Source organism: Ochotona princeps, chromosome 11 (assembly GCF_030435755.1).
Source record: "Ochotona princeps isolate mOchPri1 chromosome 11, mOchPri1.hap1, whole genome shotgun sequence".
Classification (NCBI taxonomy): Eukaryota; Metazoa; Chordata; class Mammalia; order Lagomorpha; family Ochotonidae; genus Ochotona; species Ochotona princeps.
The window spans coordinates 21,952,435-21,978,458 of record NC_080842.1 but is presented as its reverse complement, the minus strand read 5'-3'; the positions used below and the strand labels follow the sequence as shown (position 1 = coordinate 21,978,458).

General features: G+C 38.2%; 1 protein-coding gene across 1 annotated transcript in view; it reads right to left on the bottom strand.

Moving 5' to 3' along the window:
• LOC131481485 (disintegrin and metalloproteinase domain-containing protein 25-like) overlaps nucleotides 1–13,084 on the bottom strand; it is a 30,290-nt gene extending 17,206 nt beyond the window's left edge. Inside the window, exon 1 of the mRNA XM_058670479.1 lies at nucleotides 13,003–13,084. The gene's annotated coding sequence lies outside the window, so the exon portion shown is untranslated. The remainder of the gene's footprint in view (nucleotides 1–13,002) is intronic.
• Nucleotides 13,085–26,024: the final 12,940 nt, after the last annotated feature.

Sequence of the window (26,024 nt, the reverse complement as noted above, 5' to 3'; positions counted from 1 at the left end):
GACCGGACAAGCACAGGAACCAGGGCAGCGATGGGCCTGGTGGGGGTTATTGTGGGTGACTCCAACTAGGCTGCAGCTCCCACTGATTTGGATGATGGCCGAGTGTGTAGTGGGCAGGGTCAGGCTGGGCTGCAACAACCATTGGCTTGTGTAGAAGACAGGGCTAGACAGAACTGATCCAGCAATTGCAACCACCGGTGTGCAAGTAGGGTGACTGGGACAAGGTACTGTGCCAGACCCTACACTGGCAAGCACATGCAAGAATCAGGTCAGGAATCACCTCAGATCAAGTTTTTTTGGGAATCACCCCAACTGAATCCTTGGACTCAGAACCCCAATCATGGAGAGAATTGCAGAGTTCCATGATCTGACTGTACAGTGCATGTGTCAGAGCTGAGCCTCCTCATTGGCTTAGATGGATCAGTGGACACCATACCCAGGTGCACACAGGGATATGTCAGGCCACTGGTCCCTGCAGAGGACACATGGTGCCATAACTGAGCATGGAAGACAGAACAAATTGAACAACTGCCCCAGCCACATGTTAGCAGTGAATATCCGGACAAAAGGAGACTTTAAGGTGGATAATGTCAACCAGTGGATTCTGGAGAGATTTCATCATGTCTGGAATGGTGAGATCAGCAGCAATTCAGAACTGCTAAACTATCAGAACCTCTTGAGCACACCCTCACAGCATGCCCCACATCAGGGACCCTGTGGTGTGTCGGGTGGCTGTCCTCCATCCCAGGTTGCAGAGGTATTTTGAAGGCTGTGTGTAGCTTCTCCTGTTCTCTCCTCCCTTCCCGCAGATACAGGAGGAAAAAAAGAGAATGTGGAAATAATGTTCTCACCCACCTTCCTGTAGCCCTTGACCGTTATCACCCTGATGAACTATGTAAAAATCATCAAAGATAAAAATAATTAAATAAACAAGAAACTAGGGGTGCAACTTACTGTTTAGGATGAAGCAAAGAACTAATGACCACACCCGGAAGATGAACTGTTTCTTTCCTGGGAGTTTTTTTTTAAATATCATATTAATTATCACTATGTAACAGGAGAGTCCATGTAAAAGTTCACATCTCAGGGCCGGCAATGTGGCACAGCACATTAAGGCACTGCTTCCAGCGTTAGCATCCCATAAAGAAGTGCACTTCAAGTCCAGTTGTTCCCCTTCTGATCCAGCTCCCTGCTAAAGCAACCCAGACGTCTGGGGATAATGGCCCAGAATTTGCTCCCAGCTTTAGCCTGGCTAAGCCACTAGGTGTGCAGCTGTTTACAGAATGAACTAACAGATCAAAGTTTCACTCTTTCTGCCTCTCTCTCTCTTTCTCTCTTTAACTACACCTTTTAAATAAGCAAAATAATAATAATAATAATAAAAACTACAAAAATAAACGAAGTACTTTACAACAGAACTGGGGCTGCAGATGGAAAGAAGATAGTCACAGTGAAGCACAGCCTGATGGTTCTTAGAAAGAGCTTCATATTTTTTTGGGCACTGCTTTCCTGATTCATACACTCTCTTTTACAATCTGGAATCAGACTGCTTATTTTCTAATAATATGGCAGGTCCAAACGATTTAAAAACAATGCTGGCTACAGGTGAACATGCAATTATTTTCTGTCACCTTATTTTTTGTTTGTCTTGCAAACTTCCAACTGTTAATTAACACAAAGAAGTAAAGCACATGCCCGAGCAAACAGGCTAGTACCTTTTACCAGTGTGAGATGTGACAGACACTACTTGAAGTATGCTTTGTTCCATGTTCCTTATACAGAATAATAGACCAATCAACTACAAGCTGAGAAGACTTAAAGGAAAGTTTTTTCACTCTACTGGGAAGTGCAGAAATAATTTTGGAGTGCCTCCTTTAACTATTTTACCCTTTAAAATAGTAGACAGAAGGCAAACCAGTGAGTTTTAGTATTCTCAATGCCATCTGTCCGTTGAAAAAATAGTGTAATTCATTAAGCAGAGACATGTATTACTTTTTGCTTAGTTTGCTGGTTATCTTTTATTGTCCTCTGTTGACCTGAAACTAAGACATTAAGCAGCAGGAAAAGTAATGAGAACTAATTTTCTGTGCAACTCCAGGAAATGTGCTGCTTCACAGCACTTTTAGAAAGTGTCTGTTATCAGAAAGTACTATGTAATGTTTGAAAGAGAAACTATTTTCATTAAAGTGAAAAAAAGATGGGATCCAAAAATTATACAAAAGACAAAGGTAGCCAAATGATAACTATGACATTTTAAATTTTAGCAGAAATAGGAGCGAGAGAGAGAGATGGAGGTAGGAAGGGATAAAGAGAGAGAATCTTTCACCCACCGCTTCATCGTCTTAAGAACCACAACAGCCAGGGCCCTGTCAGGCCAAAGCCAGGAGCCTGAAACGCTATCAGATCGCCCACCTAGATGATAGTCTAAATCATCTCAGCTAGCATCTGATGCCTCACAGGATGCTTTAATAGTAAACTGAATCAGAAGTGAAGCTGCTGGCTGTTCACAACCATCAGAACTATGCATCAACCAAAATGGACACTATCTAATGAATGGATAAAGAAGTTGTGGCATATATACACAATGGAATATCATTTAGCTATTAAAAAGAAACTCCACAATTTACAGCAAAATCAACTCAACTGGAGGATAACAATTTGAGTTAAACAAATTGGACCAAGAAAGAGAAATACCACATATTCTCCCTCATCTATAAGAGCTAATATAAATAAATAGATGAATAGATAAATAAATAAGAAATGTCTGTATCAGTATCATTTCAAATATGGTTTTGTGAAACTCTAAAATTTTACAATTTTATCAAAGCAATGGTTAAGAATGTTATACCCCTATAGTTTTTTTATGTCCAAGTTCTCTTTTATATATATATATTTTATATTGATTACATTGCACTATGTGACACAGTTTTATAGGTACTGGTATTCCCCCCACCCCTCCCCAACTCCCCCCCCCATGGTGGATTCCTCCACCCCGTTACATTACCACAGTTCAAATTCAGTTGAGATTCTTTCATTGGAAGCATCTACCAGGCATAAAGTCCAGCATCTTATTGTCCAGATAAGTTCATCAGTTTCTTGGGGAGACCATCTCTGGTCTGAAGGTAGAGCTGGTTAAGTGGTTTTGATATTTCAACAGATCTGAATTGCTGCCACTCTCCCCACTCCAAGCACAATGCGGTCGTTGGAGAATCCACTGATTGACACAGTCCATCATAAGAATACCCCTATAGTTTTAATGACCTACAATTATTTTAACCTGTACCGTATATGGATGAAATTACTATTTTTCTATTTAATTATTGCTCATAAGTGTTATATGTATTATCACTAAACTAAGATCTTTTTGCTTTTGACTTCTTAGATTATCTGCTAAAGTGCTAAGTCTTTTACTGTAATGTAAATTTGAAATATGTTTTCTCAAAAATTTAAAAAGAAAGCTGGAAAGAGAGTAAGAAGGAGTTTAGGACGAAAGGAATATCATCATGTTCTCAGAATTTTATTCACAAATCATACCGAATTTGTTTAAACAAATAATTAAAAGTAAAATTAGATTTGAAAAAAGTTGGAGGTGATGGAACTTCCCAAGCTCAAGTTTAACCTGCTGGGTTTCAATGTCAGCCTCAAACAACTATAACTTCTACAGAACATAGCATTGTTTTTATGATAGATGAGAAAATGATCCCAAGTAAAACCATAAAACGAAATTAATTACAGAGAGTTTATGGCAGAATACAATACTCTGTAAGAATATTGTGATAGCATCTACTCTATGCTAGCTTTCCAAGTTCTGACGGATCTTTCCGAGATTAGTTGTTTACCTTTTAGTTATTCTGAGAACCGGTTTGCTTATCTGATAGAGAGGTGAAAAAGAATCTCAAAGATATCCCTTGAGATGTTTTACACTTGAGATTCACATTCAGATATTTACAATACTCATTTCATTCTTACACTTTGTAAAGTTATACAATATATTCTATTTACTGATACCTTTTAAGTTTGTCTTTCCAGTAGCAAAATGAGGCAATCCAGGTTAGGAGGGGGAGGCAAATGTGCAGCAGCATTCCCTTGGACTAAAGACTGAAGTTTCACAGCAACTTACTGCCTCCACTCTAAGAGCTGTACTGCCATGTGACAGAAACAGTGAGGGAAGGAAGCCTCTGACAAGGAGGCGCCCTGCTGACAGATGCACAACCAAGAGGAGGCGCTGGGGACCATCACACAGCATGCCAGCACATTATATTGAGCCTGCTGCCAATGCCTAAGGATTAGAAACCTGTTATTTGATTTGTGTATTTCCTTTTTCCAGACAAAACTCTTAAAGAAGAAAGACTAAAAAGTTTCAGTTTTGCTCTAAGTTAAAAATCTGTCAGCATATAGGGAGGGAGCTTTCTCCGGTCCTTAGTTCCAACTTTGGATCCCTACCCTCTCTTGCAATGACCATTAGGGTCGCTCCGGAGCTCCCCCCTCAAAAACAAAGCAAACAAAAAAAAAATTAGAATAGATAGAGAACAACAAGGAAAGCTTAGAACCAGACAGGAAACGGTCAGCGTGGTTTCACATATACCTTACTAGGTGGGACACAAAGATTAGTTACTCCTCACTAAGGTATTGAAGATTTCTCTGCACACCACTCCTAAAACTGTTTTGCACCTCAACTGTTGACATATGCCTTGTTAGAGTTATCAGCCAGTTTAGACTATCCTAAAATCTGCCAAGTCCAGCAAAATTATGCTTGAACGCTATAAACTGCTAAATACTAAAATGAAAATAGACATGAGACAGCTGAACAGTACCCTATAGCCATTTTAAGGTGTATAGCAGCCAGTTCTGTATATAAACTAAAATTGAAATGTCAATGAAGTAGTCACAGCATGTGGTTAAGAACTTGTATTTTGTTAACATATTGGTTACTCAATACCATATCAATTAATTCCATAATGTTGTAAATTGTTGTTGATGTTATGTTGGAACTTTTAATTGATCGGGATGATATTCTGCCAGCTCTACCTTCAAACCATAGATAGTTTCCCCAAGAAACCGTTGAATTTATCTGGACAATAAAATGCTGGACTCTATGCTTCATATATGTGTGCAAAAAAAAAAAAGAATCCTGACTGAATTTGAACTGTAATACAGCAACAAGGTAGAGGAATCCACCATGGGGGGAGGGCACGGAGAAGGACTGGGGGAATCCCAGAGCATATGAAACTGTGTCACATAATGCAACATAATTAATAAAAAAAATCTGTCAGCATAAACACTTTATTTCATTTTTTCTAGAACCCATCTTATTTACCTGAAAAGCACAGTGAGAGAGAAACAGAGAGGGAATCTTCCACCTGCTCGTTTACTTCCCAAATGATCACAAAGACCCTTGGCCAGTCCAAAGCCAGCAGACTGGAACTCCACCCAGAACTTAGCTTGGGTGGAAGTGCTTAGCCACGTTCTACTGCTTTCCTAGGCTCACTAGCAGGGAGCTGGATCAGAAGAGGAGCAGCCAGGACATGCAACAACTGTGTGATACAGGATGCTGGTCGGTGGTGGCCAGTACCAGCATTAATGTTTTTATCATTTGAATGTAAGCATTTTTATTATGTAAACTGAATGTAAGCATCTGGAAAAACTGGTTCAGAAACTCTAGCATTTAATTATCTAAAACATACAGTGCCAGTTTAATTTTCCAGTCTTTTCCTCTATAGTTAAATTATGCAGGATGGGTAATCTTCAAAATATATTCCAGCAGTCTGAGTATAACTGGAAAGCTTGGGATATATACGCATATATTTAACATATTTTTTCATTTTCTACTTTCCTCTAAAGTACTTGTTTTTAAATTACACCAAAGCAGCCTCTCTTTACTCAGGCTAGGTAGACGCTTGCAAAAAAAAAAAAAAAAATTACCACAACCAGCAAGTAGACATGTGTGGCCACAATCACCGAGCATGACCCAAGGTAACAGAAAGGTAGGATGACAGGATGCGTGAGAATGGTTGCCTGCAGTGTGTGTTTCTGTCAACCACAATTTTCACTGCAAGAGAGAAAAGAGGAAAGGTACAGATTTCAGTTGCTCTGGCATGGAGCAGGATTTCACAGTGGGTTAGTCATGAAAATAACAGATGGTACATTGAGAGTAAATATATGAAAATACCCTTGGAACTGGAACAGAAGGCTAGCACTGCCAGGGGATCCAAGCGAAACAGAAGACTCCCCACTATCTCTGAAGCTCTTTTATTTTTTGTCTCAATTCTCAAGAAACAGGCTATGTCTTTAACTCTAATATGTTAAATAATCTCATTTCACTGTTTCCAAATTGTGATCTTTTTGGAGGTGTTCCCTTCTGATCTCCTTATTTCTGTTTAGATTTGCTTCCTTGTGCTTCTTCTCTTTCATTGTAGCTATTTTTTAAACTATTTTGAGAGGCAGATAAAGAGACACAGGGAACTCAGCTCACTGGTTCATTCACCAAATGCCGCAAATGGCTCAAGGTTGACAGGGCCAGCATTAGGAGCCAGAAATGCAAGCCAGGTTTCCTAAGAGTTCGCAGGAGCATAATTATTTGAGACATTGCTGCTCTTTCCTGGGCTCTGTGTTCCACAAAGCTGGCTACAGACAAGAACAGAGCCAGAATGGGAACTCAGGCACCCTAGTGTGGACATCTTAGATGCAAAACACTCACTTCTGGCTAACTGTTGGGGCTCTTTAAAGGCACATCCCTTTCTCATATTCTTCACTGCATATGCCAGTTAGTATTCTCTCAACACAAGTGCTAAGGGTTTGCTGCATTTCCTCACTTCCATTTCATTTCTCTTTTTCTTGTTTGTTCAAAATTGAGCAGTTTTTCCCCAACCATCACATTCTTCACTTTGAAAAGCGTTCTGCTATTTTTTTTTAATTTCCAGAATCTTTCCATTAGTTTTACTAGAAATTCCACTTCCCCTATTCAAATCTGCTTGCAGGACCTGGCACAGTAGCTTAGTGGCTAAAGTCCTCACCTTGAAAGCGCTGGGATCCCATATGGGTGCCGGTTCTTATTCTGGCTGCTCCACTTCCCTTCCATATCCCTACTTGTGGCCTGGGAAAGCAGTAGCAGACAGCCAAAAGTCTTGAGACCCTAAGGCTGTGTGACAGACCCAGAAGAAACTCCAGGTCAGCTCAGCTCTCACCATTGCAGCCACCTGGGGAGTGAACCAGCGGATGGAGTATCTTTCCGTCTCTCCTTTCCTCTGTAAACCTGACTTTCCAATAAAAATATCTTTTTTAAAAAAATCTGCTTGCAATGCTGTCAACATTTAATACACGTTTGACATAATGTTTTGGGTATAACAATTAGCCAAAGTAACTGTCATGAGAAATATGTCAAACATGATACCTTAAGTTCTTAAGCATTGCTTTTCTTTCACATAGTTCTATACTTCCTTAGACATTAAAAGTTTATAGCTTTGATTGAGTTTAAGCTGTGTGCAATCAAAATTGTGGAATACAAGGTTGTATTAGTCATAGTTTTCAAGACAAATAGAATGAATGGCATACGTATGAGTGTTTATATTTAGAGTCAAGTGCCAACAGTTCATTCAAGAACCAACTGCATCTATGAGAGTGGTCAGGAATATTATATTGCTAGCCATATCCTACCCATCTTAGTTTGTAAGCACACTCTCTGTGGTGTCCATACAGTGACAAAATCATCTAGTGATTCATTTCTCAGAATAGATTCCTGTTGTTAAGTGATGTATGACTGTGTATACAAAAAGTATGTGTTGGGAGAGGGAGGTGATTATAAGAAATTTCCTTACACAATTGTGGGAACGGGCAACTCCAAAACCTGTGAGGTGGATCCAGAGGCTGGCAACTCATGTTAGGAATTGATGTTATGGAGCCAGAGTTGTGGCGCATTGAGTTGGGCAACCTATGATGTCAAAATCCCCTATCAGAGCATCTGATGAAATCAAGGCTATTCTATCACTGAGTTAATTCTCCAAAATGTACCTAAGAAGGCAATGGAGGATGTACTTGGGCCCCTGCCACCCAATTGGGAAACTTGTATGGAGTTCCTGGTTCCCAATTTTGGTCTGGCCCCATCCTGGGCATTGAGACCATTTGGAGGGACAAAGCAGAGATGGAAAATCTTCCTCTCTGATTCTCCCTCTGTCACTCTGTCTTTCAAATACATAGAATAAATCTGAAGGAGGAAAAAGGAAAATTAATGTTATAGTTGTGTATCCAAATTCTTCAGGAAACTAGGCAAGACATTCATCAGCTCTGGTTTGTTACACACTTGAGAAAAATTCTTCTGGCTTTGGAAACACTCAGTCTGTGCTACCTTAAGTCAACATAATGCAAATACTAATCATATCCAAAACATATCTTGAAGTAATAACTGGAATAATATTCGGTCAAACAACTGTCTCAAGGCTTAGCCAAGTTCACACATAACATTATTCTTACAGTAGTGTTTCTCAATCTATCAGGTGAGAAAGAATCAATTTAATGAAAAGAATGTTTTCAAATGTAAATAAATCAGCCTTCCACAATAGGTTCCATATCCACTGACTCAATGAGTTTATGGATAGTATTTGGAAAACATAACAGAATCTATACTAAACATGCAGATGATTTTCTAATCATTATTCTGTAAATGACATAATATTCTAAATACATGCATGGCACTGACACTATATCAGGTATAAGTAACCTAGAAATGATCTGAAGCCTGCAGGGGAATAATATAGTTCATTTTAAAATAGTACATGAATTTATATATGGTACTTGAGCATTAGAAAATTAAATATCAACCCCTCATTGATAGCAGGGGATAAAAAATTACCTAGAATGGCAAAATCTATGTTTTTATATATTTAGTTTATATGCTATATATTTTATTTATATATGTATTTATTGCAATACTTTTAATTAAGTTACAGAGCAATATATATATATATATATATATATATATAATTTTCCCTATCAGTAGTTTCAGAAATATTCAATATGAACAATGCTCACTTCCAATTATTTTTTAAAAATTAGCACAAAATATAAGGATTACATATCTCAAGTTTATAAAGAGTCCTTAAATATGAACAATTTACTAAGCAAGAATATCTGATCTAAATTTTGATAAACAATTGTTAGAAAACTATAGCCAAATTTTTATTTTGAAAATCAAATGTACTTGGCCCAGCACAGTGGCCTAGAGGCTAAAGTCCTCTCCTTGAAGGCCCTGGGATCCCATATGGGCGCCGGTTCTAATCCCGGCAGCTCCACTTCCCATCCAGCTCCCTGCTTGTGGCCTGGGAAAGCAGTTGAGGACGGCCCAAAGCTTTGGGACCCTGCACCCGCGTGGGAGACCCGGAAGAGGTTCCAGGTTCCCGGCATCGGATAGGCGCGCACCAGCCGTTGCGGCTCACTTGGGGAGTGAATCATTGGACGGAAGATCTTCCTCTCTGTCTCTCCTCCTCTCTGTATATCTGGCTGTAATAAAATGAATAAATATTTTTAGAAAATCAAATGTACTTTAAAATAATCAACCACATTAACAACTTTAGAAGTTACTTTTAATTAATAAAATACCATGCATCTAACAAAATGGTATCAAATCAAAATGCTGATTTCACTTTTTTTTAATCTTTGATCTGTATACACATGCTTATTTCTTCATAAGGAAAAAAATTAAAGTTAGAGGAAACATAAGCTGGAATAATCTTTCTAGACTGTGATATATCTATAGAAATTTAAATATATCTCCTTTTATCTGAAGAATTTAAAAAACTTATCTTGGTGGCCAAGCACAATGGCTCAGTGGCTAATTTCCAGCTTTACAACCACCAGGATTTCATATGGGTGCCAGTTTGTGTACCAGCTGCTCCAAAACCCTTCCAGCTCCCTGCCTGTGGCCTGGGAAAGTGGAGGAGGATGGCCCAGAGCCTTGGAACCCTGCACCCGCATCAGAGACCTGGAAGAGGCTCCTACTCCTGGCTTTGGATGAGCTCAGTTCTGACTGCTGGGGCCACTTGGGGAGTGAACCAGAGGAAGCAGAAGAATTCATGTGTCCCAGCTTCCGATCAGTCTGGCTCTAGTTCTTGCAGCCATTTGAAGACTAAACCAACAGATGGAAGACCTTCTCAGTAAAATCTGTCTCTCAAATAAAAATAAATAGTTTTCAAATGCAATAAAAATGTGATTTATATAAGGAAGAAGAATTACATAAAGAGTTATATCAAGAATGGAAGTCTTTTTGGCTCCCCACCCTCTCTTGCAATGACCATCAGGGTCAATCCGGAGCCCCCCAAAATTAGGTCATATAGACAGAGTCCAATAAGGAAAGCTTAGAAAAGACAGGAAAAAGTCAGCTTGGACTCCCATATACCTTACTAGGCAGGACACAATGATCAGTTACTCCTCACTAAGGTATTGAAGATTTCTCTGCACACCCCTCCTAAAATTGTTCTGCTCCTCAATCGTTAACATATGGCTTGTTAGAGTTATAAGCCTGTTTGGACTATCCTAAAATTCAGGCAGTTCAGTAAAAATCATGCTTGAAAACTATAAGCTGCTAAATACTAAAATGAAAATAGACACGAGACAGCTGAATAGTACCCTACAGCCATTTTAAGGTGTATAGCAGCTGGTTGTGTATAAACTAAAATTGAGATGTCAATGAAGTAGTTACAGGATGTGGTTACGAACTTGCATTTTCTAACTTATCTGTCACTCAATACCATGTCAATTAACTTCATAATGTTGTAAATTTCCATGTTTCTTCCTGTTGCTGAAGTTGTGCAGTGGCTTTTCATTGGAGAGGATGATATTCTGCCAGCTCTACTTTCAGACCAAGGATGATCTCCCAATGAAGCTGTTGAATTTCTCTGGACAATAAGACGCTGGACTCTCTGCACGGTCCATGCCCGCAATGAAGGAATCATGATTGGTTATGAACTGTACTACTGTAACAATATAGAGGAATTCAATATGGGGGAAGGGTTTGGAGAGGGTTTGGGGGACTCCCAGAGCCTATGAACACAGTTTCATGGAATGAAATAAATAAATAAATGTATATATATATATATATTTATATATATAATATATACATATTTATATATATTTATATATATATATTTAAAAGAATGGAAGTCTTTGATACATTATTAATAGGAGAAATTATAAAAGTTACATATAAAATCATTTTTTATAAGACAGAAAACAGTACATGTGTTACCCAATGCTTCAAGTATAATGTGGAGCCACAGGCAGAAGTGATCATTTCTAAGTGCTGAAGACACAGAGTTCTATTGTTTTTTGTGTTTTCTTCATTTTGTGGTAGATAATATTCCTATATTAGGAGAAATCATTTTAAAATAAGCAATGTAGACATGTACTTTGTGTTCTGATAGAACACTAGACTGTATGTATGCTGTTTCTTTTACTTATTATTTCATTGGCATTCTTGCCTAGGATATTATAAGTACAAGAATGTTACAGGAAGGAAACATGAGTAGTTTCCATCATAATTACTCAAAATCATCCCTCTGCTTTGTCCAAATAATTCAAGTCCTTCCTGGAGTCTTTATGTAGATGTTTGCATAGGCTGAATTCCATCCCCTCAGCACACACTTCACACCACATTAAGTTTCTTGGTTCCTAATCCAGCAAATCTCCTTGAGTGAACATTGTTGTAAATGTAAATTTTCACACTATACACACACCTACACTGTGACTACTTCTGGATCATAGTTTGTACTGAAGTTATTTATTTATATGTATTATCTTCCTGGTGATTGTAAACACCCAAAGAATAAAACTAAAGAATCCTTTATTGGTGTCTCCAAGAAACAATGAGCAAAAAAGGTGTTTTTTTTCCATTGACTATGTGTTGTCAGGATTGCACCAATCTAACTCAGATTTATTGTTTTTCACTTGAAAACAAATTCATTTTGAAGAACAGTAATACTATCTTAAATATGGGTAATATGCATTTATATGTCCACAAATGATGTCACTGCTTTCAATTACATCTTCACTTGAGATAATTAAATCTATGGATAATAGATCTACAGTGATTTACAATGATAAATATAAGAGACACCGTCATTGATAATTTCATCTGTGTCATGGAAACCAAAAGTATTCTTCCACAAAACATGTTTTGAGGTCTCTAATAGAAACAGACTAATTAGGAGAATGACGAAATAAGATCTAATCCAAAACATCAATTCCTTAATCCTAACGTAGAAGCATGTTTAATGGATAAGAATGAATTTTGCAAAAGTATTTAATTAAAATTTAGAACTTTTACTGAGCAAGTGCTACGCTAAATGCTTTGTGTTTACTTTTCCAATTCAAGTAAAAGTTACATTATATAATAAATAGAAGAGATAGTCTATGTTCTTTTTAGTTGGAAGCCAAAACTTGCAACTAATAACTCCATTTCTTTACAGCAATATTAAAAGCAGCTTAACGTTGATTTCAGCAATAGAATCAGTGTTACTGATCATATGTCTTGAGATTTTCACAGATCATAACACATGTACAGTAGAACTGTATTCAGATGATCATATCGAAGATAAAACGATATATAAACATTTCTCAGAAAAACTTTTCTTTTAAAATACAGTTACACTGTTGTCTTGGGGATAAAACTCTCTGGCTAACATTCTGCTTGCGATTAGCACAGCATCTCCTTTTATGTCCGAAAAAGGACTTACAATAATCACTGTAAGAGTGTGCATTGATCTGACTTCTCGATTTTGTACGGAAGAAAACTGAATAGCAAAAAGAGTGCGTTCTTCTTAAAATTATTTTTTTATGAAAGCTTTGATTAGCAATTACTTTTTACCCAGAGGTGCAGATCCTGGGGAAAACTATTAAAAACTGCCAAATTTAATTGCTTCGAGTCTCTTATTAGGTACCCAAGTGTGATCTTCAAATCTCCCATATACAATTACATATTTTATAATACAGTTCCAAACTCTCACATTTTGAAACTTAAAAAAAGAGGTTTCTTTTGTCTAATATTTTCTTACACTCCAGAGTAGTGCTTCAGAAATGTTTCACAAGAAATATCTCATAAGTGTTGCAAGAAAGATGCAGACTTACTGTATAGTTACAGATTTTAATATAGGGTTCTGGTTTTATTTACAACAAAAACAAAAAGAAAACTCATAAGAAATGAAGAGATTTAGCAAAATGTATCATGTAAACATCTATTTATTGAAAGAAATATGTATTAGAAAAAGTGAAGATGTCCCCAACTGTGAGAATGGTTTCTGGTTGGCAACCTCCTGATTAATCAGTTGTCGAACCCCAGATTTTATCAGCCCCATGCTACCACCATGCTCCTGCTATTAATATCACAGGTGCACTGTTAAAATATCTGAGTATCAGATACTAAAATTCATCTTTGCTGCACATCAAATCAGACGGAAGAAGTCACCCTGGCTGCTCAGCCATGACCTCCTAAAATTCCCAGTCACATCGGAGAGAATCTATTTACAATACATAACCAACATGGGGCGCTCCTACGAAAGAAGAGAAAGACCAACAAAGCAATAGAGATATAATAAGGGATTATTAAAACATAATAAACATCTTTTTAAATATTTAATCTCGTAAATTCAGTAAATTAAAACCATAGGATGGGCCCGGCGGCGTGGCCTAGCGGCTAAAGTCCTCACCTTGAAAGCCCCGGGATCCAATATGGGCGCCGGTTCTAATCCCGGCAGCCCCACTTCCCATCCAGCTCCCTGCTTGTGGCCTGGGAAAGCAGTCGAGGACGGCCCAAAGCTTTGAGACCCTGCACCCACAGGGGAGACCCGGAAGAGGTTCCTGGTCCTGGCATCGGATCGGCCCGTTGCGGCTCACTTGGGGAGTGAAACATCGGATGGAAGATCTTCTCCGTCTCTCCTCCTCTGTATATCCGGCTTTCCAATAAAAATAATAAAATCTTAAAAAAAAAAAAAAACATAGGAGAGGGGCTAGCATTGTGGAGCAGTAGATTAAGCTGCTGCCTGTGACACCAGCATCCCATATCAGATGTTAGGCTTCAAATCTAGCTCCCTGTCATTGTGCCTGGGAAGGCAGCAGAAGACGGTCCAAGTGCTTGGGCTTCTGTCACCCACATGGGAGACTCAGATGGAATTCCAGAATCCTGGCTTCAGCCTGGTCCACCCCTGCAATTACAGCTATTTGAGGAGTGAACCACAGGATGAGATATCTCTTTCTCACCTCTTCTATCTCTATTTCTCTTTCTCACTTATCATTTCATATAAATATTTCCTTTAAAAATTATAACTTATGAAACTGTTGGACATATCTAGACAATGGGATGCTGGACTATCTGACATTGTCTGTACCAGCAACATCAGGGCACACTTAAATAACAGACTGATGGACTTACAACTGCCTATGAAGGACTACACTATTGCAACAATATGGGAAAATCAGTCCAGGAGTAGGAATTTGGGGAGTGGGTAGGGAAATCCCAGACCCGATAAAACTGTACCATAACATTCAAAATTTTTAAAAAGGGGGAAAAAAACTTAAATTCTGAATTTAAGACAGACAATACCAGGCACTGGTAAGGACAGAGAACAATATTCACTGAGGTTTGATGTCACAAAACTAAATTTTGGTCTGCAAAGACAAATAATTTGGAAAGGACTCTGGCATTATCCACAACAGCTAAAAAAAAAAAAAAAGACACAAACTCACAGACTCTAATATGCTAAAGTTTTATTTATGGGAAAATACTGAACAAATGCAGGTGTATGTTCAGGAGTTATGGCTAGAGTGCTTATGGTAGCATTACCAATAATAATTAAACTCAATTCTCCCACATTACTAAGAAACACATGTAATGACACATTTACACTACTAAATAATGTAAAGATGAAAAAATGAACGCTTCCAAGAATAGGGATAAATATCACCAAAATCATTTTATTTTTCTTTTTTTCTTTTCCTCTTGATAGAGTTCCTGAGGATCAGGGATTTCCAATTCCATCCTCTCCCTCCCTCTCCCATCTCCACTGTTTTCTCCTCTATTGTAACATTTGTTTAGTCCCTCAACAACAGTCACAAGTCCATCAATCTGCTATTTAAATATAACCTGACGCTGTAGGTACACAGAATAGTACAAAGACCAGCATTCTAATGTCAAGATATTTTTTAAAGTCTTACTGGGAGTCCATCTTTTATTCCGAAGTATAGATGCATACTGCAGTGCATCCTCCACTTCATGGTATACTTGCTTCCATTATAAACATCATTTTCAACAAAGAATTCATATTGAGAATGTATTAAACGTACATTATTTTTTAAAGTTCTAAAGGAAAAGACTAAACTATGGTGTGCAGGAATTAATATATTGTAAAACACTGCATGTATTTAGGTCTGGGGCAAGATAGCTCTGATCACTCCAAGCAACAAAATGGTAGGCATTTAGGGGTACTTCTGAGAAAGGTTACTAGACACACTTCAGTGGAATATGGCAAGTCTTATGTAATGAAAAGGATTCCTTAAGTACAAATTATATCTTTCACATGCCTTATCTCTTTCTGGATCAAACGATCTCTTCTATATGATAGGGAACATGTCCACTCTTTATAAGCACCAATTCCTATCCTGAGACATCTTACTTACATTAACACTGATACATATTTTGAAAAACCTCTCCAGTATCACAACTGAATATACAAAAGCAAAATCTCAACATCAAAAAGAAATACTCTTATTGAAAAGTGGAATGTGAAACAAATTACAAACACAGGACAATATTCAAGTAGAATATTAATGAATTACTCACGCTTTATTTGCAATTCGTATACTCTAACTTCACAACTAGACCTAGTAATAATCACCAGTGTTGTTTAAGGTACAGGGAAAACTGTTTCTCCATGCTTTACGACTCAGGATGTCCAATCTTTTTAAATAAAGAAAAATATATTTTGTATAAAAATTAACTGGAGAATAATAATCAAAGAGGTTATGATAAACAGTACGGCTATCCCCCTGTAAGCAAAAATTAAAGCATCTTCTGAACAAAACTAAGTGGTCACAGCCAGCTTATACCGGGGAACAATCACTCCATTTGAGAATTATAAACCTACTTGCTTCATAGACATTTACTTTGCAACTCACATATCTTTAAATTCTTATAATCATTATTGTGCTTAGCCCAATTTTACAAGTTTTTGAGCACTTTATATATCAAAATAATTTGAGTAATAAAATCAACTGGAAAATGAAAGGGGAAAACAGGAAGATTGCAGTACACTTACACATCAAAAATAAATGAAGACTTCTTTAGGCATTTGCCCAGCACTGATAAATAAGTAAAAAGGTAATCTAGAATACTTCTATTACAAAAACAGAACAGCTCTACAATAGAAAGTAGTACCAATCCAAATATTGCACGGAACATCAGAAAACATGCTCTGGAAAGCAGGCAGGATTTTGTAATTAGGGGTAACTCATGATTTTAGCCTTCAAATGCCAATAACTCCAAGCAAGGAATTTGGTATTAATGCCTGTTCTGATTAGCTCATTCCTGAACCATATTAGTTGGTCAACAATTTTGACTATCTCCCTAGTTTAACTGCAGTACAATCTCATCATTCAAAATTCCACCTTTGTAAGTTTGCCTACTTGCTAGAATTTAATGTGTCTCCTAGACCAATACTCAGTGCTTTCCTCGTCATTTGTGCACATGTCCAGAGAGAGGGAAAATGTGGGGCTCCTAAGGCATGTCCCACTTAGGGTGGGACAAACAAAGCTTGTGCTTTTTTGTTCCACCTCTCAAAGATGGATAGACAACAGAAAGCAGTATAGTGCAGGGCAAGAAAGTCCAGCTACTGGGTCAGTTGGACTAAGTTTAAACTCAATTCCAGCTTCAACGCGAGTGGGGCCAACTTTGGCATGTTACCACACTTCTGGACATCATTTTCTCTCAAATAGCAAGCATATGAAAAATATTAAACTCTATCAGATGGATTTTAAGATATAACATGATTTTATCTATGTAAAATACACAATGTATATGTGAGCAGTAGAAGTAATGTTCAGCATTTATTAATTTCGTGGTGGCATCAACTTCCTAGAACCTAACTATAGGGAGTGAGAATAATCAATTCTATGCAAGTATATATATCTATATAAAGTGTATATATATATATATATATATATATGCGAGTGTATATATACATACATATACACACAATTGTTACAATTAATTTTGTTGTATAATTATGCATATTTCATTTTACACATTTTCATAACTATCCATATTGACTGAATATAATATATATAGCTTGAACCTATATAAAATTATGGTCCACCCATGGTACTCATAGAGGACATGGTAGCCCACTGGGGCCTGCAGAGGACATCTGGGACCATAGCAGAGAATGAAGAACAAAACATATGGACAACTACTCCAGCCAAGCAATGACAGTAAATATGTGGGTGAATGGAGACTATAAGGTTGACTGTGTCAGCCAATGGACATTGGAAGGGATTACTCACCCACAGATCAGCAAGATCGACTGTATTTCACAACTATCGCATACACTTGGGCTGAATTTTCAGAGCAAGAACCACATTGTGACCCTGGGTTCATATCGGGTGGCCTTTCCCCATCCTCAGGGTACTGGGATGGTTGTGAAGCGGGGAATGGCATATCTCCTTATCTCCCTGCTCAAACTCAGAAATGGGAAGAAGAAATAGAAAATTTGGAAACAATGATCACACCCACTTCTCCCTAACTCTGGATCCTTCCCAACCTGATGAACTATGTAAACATTATCTAAACTAATAATAATTAAAAAGATAACAGTATAACACTGCTAATTATATGTGAATAGTTGGAAAAATAAATTATCTCTTTCAAGCTTCGAAAAAAAAACTATGGTCTACATTAACACCATATCTTTCTTTCTTTTATCTATGTGTTTCATTTACCTGAAAGCCATGAAGAGAGGGAGAGAGAAAGCTCTCCTACTTGGTCGTAGTTGACAGTACCAAATGTGCCTGACAGTAGGAGCTGGAGAAGCAAAAGCCTGGAGCCTGGAACGTAATCTGGGTCTCCTGTATCAGTGCCAGGGATCCACCCACTGAGCCATCACTTGCTATTTCCAAGGGTGTCTATTCACAGGAAGCCAGAGCAAGGGTCTGAGCAGGACTAACTCAGACACACAGATATGGTGTGCAAGCAATCCAAGCTGCAGCTTAAACAATAAGTCAATGCCTATCCCTAAATCTTCCCACGTTTCTCACACTGAAAAGCAAGGAGTTTTTTTGATTGTTTGAGTTTTTGCTAATATTTTTCTTAATTTAAACATCTCTTTGCCCTCTTTTCCACCCCTAAAAAATTGTGTAGGTGGACAGATTGCCTTCACTTCTAAGGAAAAGCGTTTCAAAATCTGCTCCTCTAATTGTCAGTAAGCACTTCTCTCAAAAAGCTGATTATAGCCTCCATCATAGCCTAAGTCAGTGGACTATTTGATTCAAAAGTGGTTTATAACCAACTTCCAAAGCACGGAATGCCAATTGTACTACACATTGAGAAGAAGCTATTTGTCACTATAGATTTCTTATCAAATTTAGTTTGTGCCACAGGAAAGGCCTTTTATTATATGTGGAAAATGACTTCAGATTTGATTGAGCAGCAAGTTTTAATTTAATTTTCCATTTTCATTTCCTGTTTCTCTCTTATATCATGAAACATATCCCAATACTATAAAATATGCCTCAACAACCAACATAAAAACCTAGTTTCTAATTAAAAGTTATAAACATACTAAAGGATATACTAGAATACTTGTTTAAAAATTAGAAAAACATTTATCAAAAATAGGTAATTTTGGAAAAAATCTAAAGACTAGACATTGCTAAGTATTCACAATGCATGGTGACCATGATGTAGAGATGCACACAACTCTATCTAGTTCTCTCCCCTCACCAAGCTTTGCTTTTAGTGCCATCCAAACCAATATTCACTTAGTCTCACCATCAACTCAACGCCTTTAAGGTTTCAATCAGTGTCAACTAGAGCTGGGATCTTACTTGATTTTCTACTGGGGAAGGATCCACTTCCAACTTCACAAGGATTTTAGTAGAATTCATCTTCTTGCAAGGTGTCAGACTAAGGGCCTTAGGTCCTAGCTGGCTGCTTGCTGACCAGTACTGGCTTTGGTTCCTTGCTACATCGGCTTCTTCAGCTTCTTCATCGCACAGCTTCTTTTTATCAGAATGAGAGAGCAGGGATCAAAGAAAAGACCATAATAACAGGAGAGAATTTAGCACTTAATCATAATCTTGGAAGCGGTGACATGCCACAACCTTTGCTCTACTGATTAGAATCTATGATTAGTTACAAACAAGAGCTCACACTTTCAGGAAACGCTTTCACACTGGGTGTGAATCCTGGAAGGCCCAGATCATTAGGTTCCAGTAGAGCCTACCTGCACTCAGCAGGTTAAGCTATTGCTTTGTGACATCTGCAACATTCCAAATCTCTATCAAGAGCTGGTTATCCAGGTCCAGCACAGTACTCTAGTGGCTAAAGTCCTTGCCTTTCATGTGCCAGGATCCCATATGGACACTGGTTCTAATCCTGGCAGCACCCCTTCCTATCTGTCTCCCTGCTTCTGGCCTGAAAAAGCAGTGGAGGACAGCCCAAAGCCTAGGGATGCTGTACCCATGTGGGAAACCTAGAAGCGGCTCCTGGCTTTGGATTGGCCCAGCTCTGGCCATCATGACCCCTTGGGAAGTGAATCAGTGCATGGAGGATCTTTCTCTCTGTCTCTTCTTCTTTCTTTAAAATCGGACTTCTCCAGTCCATAAAAAGAAGCAACAATAAAAACAAATGTGAAAACCGGTTGCTGAAAAAAAAAAAATCTGACTTCTCAATAAAATAAATAAATATATAAATAATTCTTTAAAAAAAAAAAAAAACACCTGGCTACCCTTTCTCAAACTCATTCTTTGCTAATGCCTGTGGAAAAGCAGTGGATAAGAGCCAAAGTACTTGGCATTCGTCATCCACCTGGGAAATCCAGAAGGAGCTCCAGACTCCTGCCTAAGTCCTAGGCTGGCTGCTTGCTGACCAGTACTGGCTTTGGTTCCTTGCTACATCGGCTTGGCCATTGCAGCCACCTGGAACATCATTCTTTTTTAAGAAACATTTTCCCCAATGTACACTTTCCTTACTGTTCCTTGAGCACTGGACTCCTTATTCTTAAAATCTAAATTCCATCCCAGAATTCTGGATATGCATTTCTTACATATACTTCTCTTTCTTCTCCTCCAGCTATATGTTCTATTTTTAGACTTTTTATTGCTCCTTTTGAAGTTTATTTACTTCCCATTGCTCAGTCTCCATCTAGGCTTTTCAATAGCTGGTTAGATGGACGCTCTGGAACATTGGTCTCTTTGGCAAAAAGTGCCTGTACCACATCTGAATTGAGGCTATGGACTACTCTGTTCTTCTCAGACCTAACATTTGTAACATATTTCTTTGTACTGATTTCATGAGTAACCAACTCCAACTCTTATTTGTGTACTGAATCAACTATTATTTTAGGTCTCTCTAGTTGTCTCGAAACCTGTTTTGATCGCATAGTGTCTGAGCCTGTGTTCTGGTATGTATTTGGTTTCCAGTACAAAGCTTTACCTCCTATAAATCTATCCCACCCCCTCTGAGTGAAGTTTCCTATCTAGGTTCCTATCATATTCTAGTATACCTATGTGAATCTAGTACACTTATATAAATCAAAGTTTTTAAAGAATAGATGATGTTTGCTTTGGAAAACCATAAATACATCTAATAACATGTGCTTTAATGCCTACAGTTTAAAATACTAGAATCTAGCATTTTCAATTGATATTGAAAATAAATAGCGGGCCAAGCGGCGTGGCCTAGTGGCTAAAGTCCTCGCCTTGAACGCCCCGGGATCCAATATGGGTGTCAGTTCTAATCCTGGCAGCTCCACTTCCCATCCAGCTCCCTGCTTGTGGCCTGGGAAAGCAGTCGAGGACGGCCCAAAGCTTTGGGACCCTGCACCCGTGTGGGAGACCCAGAAGTGGTTCCAGGTTCCCGGCTTCGGATCGGCGCGCACCGGCCCGTTGTGGCTCACTTGGGGAGTGAATCATCGGACGGAAGATCTTCCTCTCTGTCTCTCCTCCTCTCTGTATATCTGACTTTGTAATAAAATAAATAATTCTTTAAAAAAACAAAAAGAAAAGAAAAGAAATAGCAATCCCAATTTCTGAACTATCTTCCACAGTTTAACATTCAATAAGCAGCTAATTTTGCTTTTCTTAGTCTTCTGTCTCTCTACCTAATTTTATGTTAATATTTAACTTTGACATATCTGTATCCCTCAAAAGTGTATTCCATTTTGTATACATTAAAGATATAATGATCTTCGAAATACTTTACATGTCTTAGAACATCACAAAGCCAAACTTGAGAATCAGTATCATAACTACATCATTAATAACTTCATAAAGCTGCATATGCTGTGAGCTTCCTTGTGGGAATCTGGAGGAAACTGGAGAGTACTTAGATTTCCCAGCTGGATCCCAATTTTAGGAAAGAACCATTTCCTCCACGATTGGGAATGTTCTTTGAAAATGCCCCTTGGCTGTCAGTACTCTTAGACAGCTGCAACTAAAGAACACCACTTCCCCTGAGCCATGCCAACATCCAAGGCAACTGATATCTAATGATCAACCTAAAACGACCGTAAAGGACAAATACACTCCTACTGGGGGCAACACTGAAAGGTCATCGCAGCTCCACAGCTTTGGATGCCTTTGGCTAAATCCTTCATGACAACCTCAGTCCAGATCAACTTCTCACCAGTCTTGTTTCCTTACCCTCCTTCCCACAAGTGTTAACCCTAAAACTATCTTTAATAAACACTTTGTTTGCATATTTCCATCTCAGAGTTTGATTCACAGGCTCCAATCTGCAGCAAACACTACAATGCTCTAGGCAGGAAACAGGATTTACAAAGCAATAAAACTGCGATCCTTTGTTTTGGTGGTGGTTGTTGTTTCAAACCTTTTGCAGTACTGTCAATATGGGTTGGATAATTCTTTGTTCAAGGCTGTCCTGCACATTGCTGGATGTTGACCAATCTCCATCCCTACCACTAGGTGTCAACACCACGATAAACGTATGTGCACACAAACATACATAATGTGATTAAAATGTCTTCACACTGCCAGAAGTCCCATGGGAGACAAACACTTCCCCCTGAGAACGAATGCACTAGAGATAACTTTGGCAACAGGAGAACCGAACACAGTTGAAGGAAGCTAGAAGAACCCAGATGCCAGGAAACAGCAACTGACAATACGGCAGGAAACGGGCAAGAGAAAATGGAGTACAGGGAGTGAGGAACACATCCTTCCCTCTCCACTAGCCAGTGACATGCCACCTTAAAAACAGTGGTCAGTACATAGTTTTTAACACATTATGTAGGATCTTTAACAACGCTTCATGTATTATCCATAGACCTCAAAAGGTGTCAAATTCTCTAGTGTACCTGACAAACAGAAGAATTCTCCAATGTCAGAGAAAGCTTTACATTTTAATTAGTTTTCTTCCTCCAAATTCTTGAAGTGCCAATGTTCTTAAAAGATTCCCTAATCTATTTTAAATGCCCTGAGTATTCCTTTAAACCACAGAAAAGTTCCTTAAATTGTAGGGGAAGCTGTGATATGGAAATGCAAAAGAACTTCCTGATCTTGTGAGAAAATATGTATACACATTAAAGTAGAGTTGGAAAACAATGAGTGTCAGAGGCATATGGGAACTAGCCAACAAAGAATATCTGCTTGTTGGGGTAGATTCATAGAACTTTCCATCACCAAGTATCCCAGTTATATCCATTGTTCGTATTACCACATCTTGCTTTACCCACATACTTTTTGCTCTTTTTCTATTGTTTTTTGAGGATAACTGAAAACCAAAAAACTGTATTTAACATACACATTTCGACAGATTTAAATCAGTACATAGTCTCAAACTATCACCATAAGTAATGCCATAATCAACGCCAAGCTATCACCATAAGTAATGCCATAATCAACGCCAAGCTATCACCATAAGTAATGCCATAATCAACGCCAAGCTATCACCATAAGTAATGCCATCTCTAAAGAGTTACGCCTTCCTTGTGTGCATGTGTGCATCTGCATGTGTGCAATTAAAGCATTTAACATGTCTGTTTCCTCTTAACATTTTTAAATATACAATACAGATTTTATTATGTGTATCATTACTGCACAGATCTCTAGATTCACTCATTTTGCTTGCGTCCAACTCTGCACTCTAACACCCTCAATTCCCCATCTCCCCAGCCCCTTGGAAGCACTAAATACTATCTACTTCTAGGAGTTTTAGATTCTTGATACAAGTAAGATTATGCAGTATTCTGTATTTGTTTATTTTATTTAATATAATATTCTCCAAGTTCATCCATTTTGTAGGATATGCCAGTGTCTCCTTTTTCAGGGTTTAATAATGGTCAAGTTTATGTATTTGCCATATTTTCCTTATTCATTCATCTGTGCACATTTAAGTGGTCTACTAGTGTGAATAATGTTGCAATGACATAGGTGGGCAGAACTTTCTAACACCCTGATTTCAACTGTTTTGGCTATAGACCCAAAAAGCAGAACTGGTGGCCCATAGGATAGCTCTTTTGTAATTTTCAGAACTTCCATATTGTTTCCCATGACGATCATACCAATTTACACTGCCACCATAAGTGTTCATTGTTCAAACAGCCATACTTACAGGCACAAGATAACATCTTCTTTTGGATTTCATTTGCATTTCTTTCCTTATTAATGATAATTATTTTTGATGGCAGTTGATTAGGGTGATAAAGGTCAAGGGCTACAGGAAGGTGGGTGAGATCCCCGTTTCCACATTCTCTTTTTTTCCTTCTTGTATCTGGGGGAAGGGGGACACATAAGGGGAGAAGCCACATCCAGCCTCCAAAATGCCTGTGCACCCTGGAATGGAGGATAGCCACCTAACACCACCCCAGGGTCCCCAATGTGGAGCATGCTCTGAGGGTCCTGCTCAAGAGGTTTTGATAGCTGAACACTTCTGAATTACTGCCCATCTCGCCACTTCAAACACAACAAAATTACTCCAGAATCCACTGGTTGACATAGTCTTTCATCTGCATTGCTATATACAAAGTTTTATGGGTTTGGTGCAGTGGCTCAACAGGCTAATCCTCTGCTTGCTAGCTCTGTCAAACCGTACGGACATCAGGTCATGTATTGGTTGTTCCACTTCCAGTCCAGCTATCTGCTTGTGGGCTGAGAAAGCAGCAGAAGATAGCGTAAGTCCTTGGGCCCTGTACCCATGTGGGAAACCCAGGGGAGGAGCCTGGCTCCTGGTTCCTGGTCTCGGACTGGCTCGGCCCTGGCCATTGAAACTATTCAGGGAATGACGAGCACATAAAAAATACCTCCCACTCTCTTGTCTTTCAAATAAAAATAAATAAATCTTTAAATACGTATGCATAATTTTACAAGGGAATTCAGAAAGCAGGTGCTTTTATGTATATGTGTGCCATAAAGGGATTATACAAACCAATACCAGAAGACACGGCTTCCTCTCAGCATTATCATTAGCATTGTCTTTTGGATCTAAGATTCAGACAACTTAATTTTTACATGCTTGTCAATATGCCTCAAATCAGGGTGTTTAACATTAGCAACATTGTGAGATAAGAGGCAGAAAGAATACCCATGAAATAGAGGCAAGTTTGAATTTTATCAGACAATTTCTTCCCATGAAGAATTTGTAACTTTCTCATGCCTAATCAAACTCCCTGCCGTAGGAGCACGTTCTAATTAGAGTCGTCTGCTCCTAGCAGGGTATTTGTCCCAGACCAATGTGCGGCCAAACATTCTAATCCATTTTAAGCATGTACTTTGTTTCTGCACTCAAATTCACATCAAGGAGCAGTTGCGTGTCACTGGAGACTTTTCTTATACAATAAGGGCAGAGAAAGTTAAAACAGAGATTCGGTGAGTGGAAACTCAAGCTCTCTAATTACAAAATATGAACTTTGGACATGCAATAATAAGATGAATGACCATGTGCTCATATCTATTAGAGTAGGTGAATCTAGGAAAAATATTGACATCTCTGTTTATAAGCTTTATGTCTCCCTTTTAATAAGGTCAGAAGGTACAATACATTAATTTATCCAATAATGTATTCATTCATATCACAACCTATTTTCTAACTAAGCATTGTATTTTGTGCTAAGGGAATATTAACAAACATGTATCACTGATCTTTAGAAAACTTTCTAGCAGTTCTAGAAGTCATTTTTCCCTTGCTATCTTGGAAGAAAACATACAATGAAGAAGAGTCTATTTTTGTTTTATTCTGGGATGGAGCTTAAGTATTGAATCATTTCTTCCACAACTTGCACATAACTCATAATTTGAAGAACTTTATATATTTAGTAAAGATGGTACAGCTATGATGTGGTTGTTTGCATTCAAAGGTCAGCAGGAACGAGCTCAAACTGAGCAACAGGACAAGATGACAAGAAAAAAGATAGTTTAAAGTGCTCATAATTTTAAGGAAAAATATAACATACTGTTTCAAATCTTTATGAATGACCCCGCTTTCTGTCTGTCTATCCCACTCTCACTCACACACAAACACACACACAAACTTAAATTTCCTTCGGTAAGGTCTTTTTGGTATCTTTTATACCTACATAAAGGGAACAGTGCAGATTTCGTTTATATAAAGGGAACAACACACACACACACACGACACCTTTTGGATTGAGATGACTGCCAATTGTTTAAAATACCAACATAAATGAATCTAAGGACTTGTGGACACCAACCTTCACACAAACACCTATAACAGTTTATTTCAACAGTAAACAGTACACAATGATCTATACACACACATATACACATATACAAGTTAGGCTCTGGTATGCATTTTT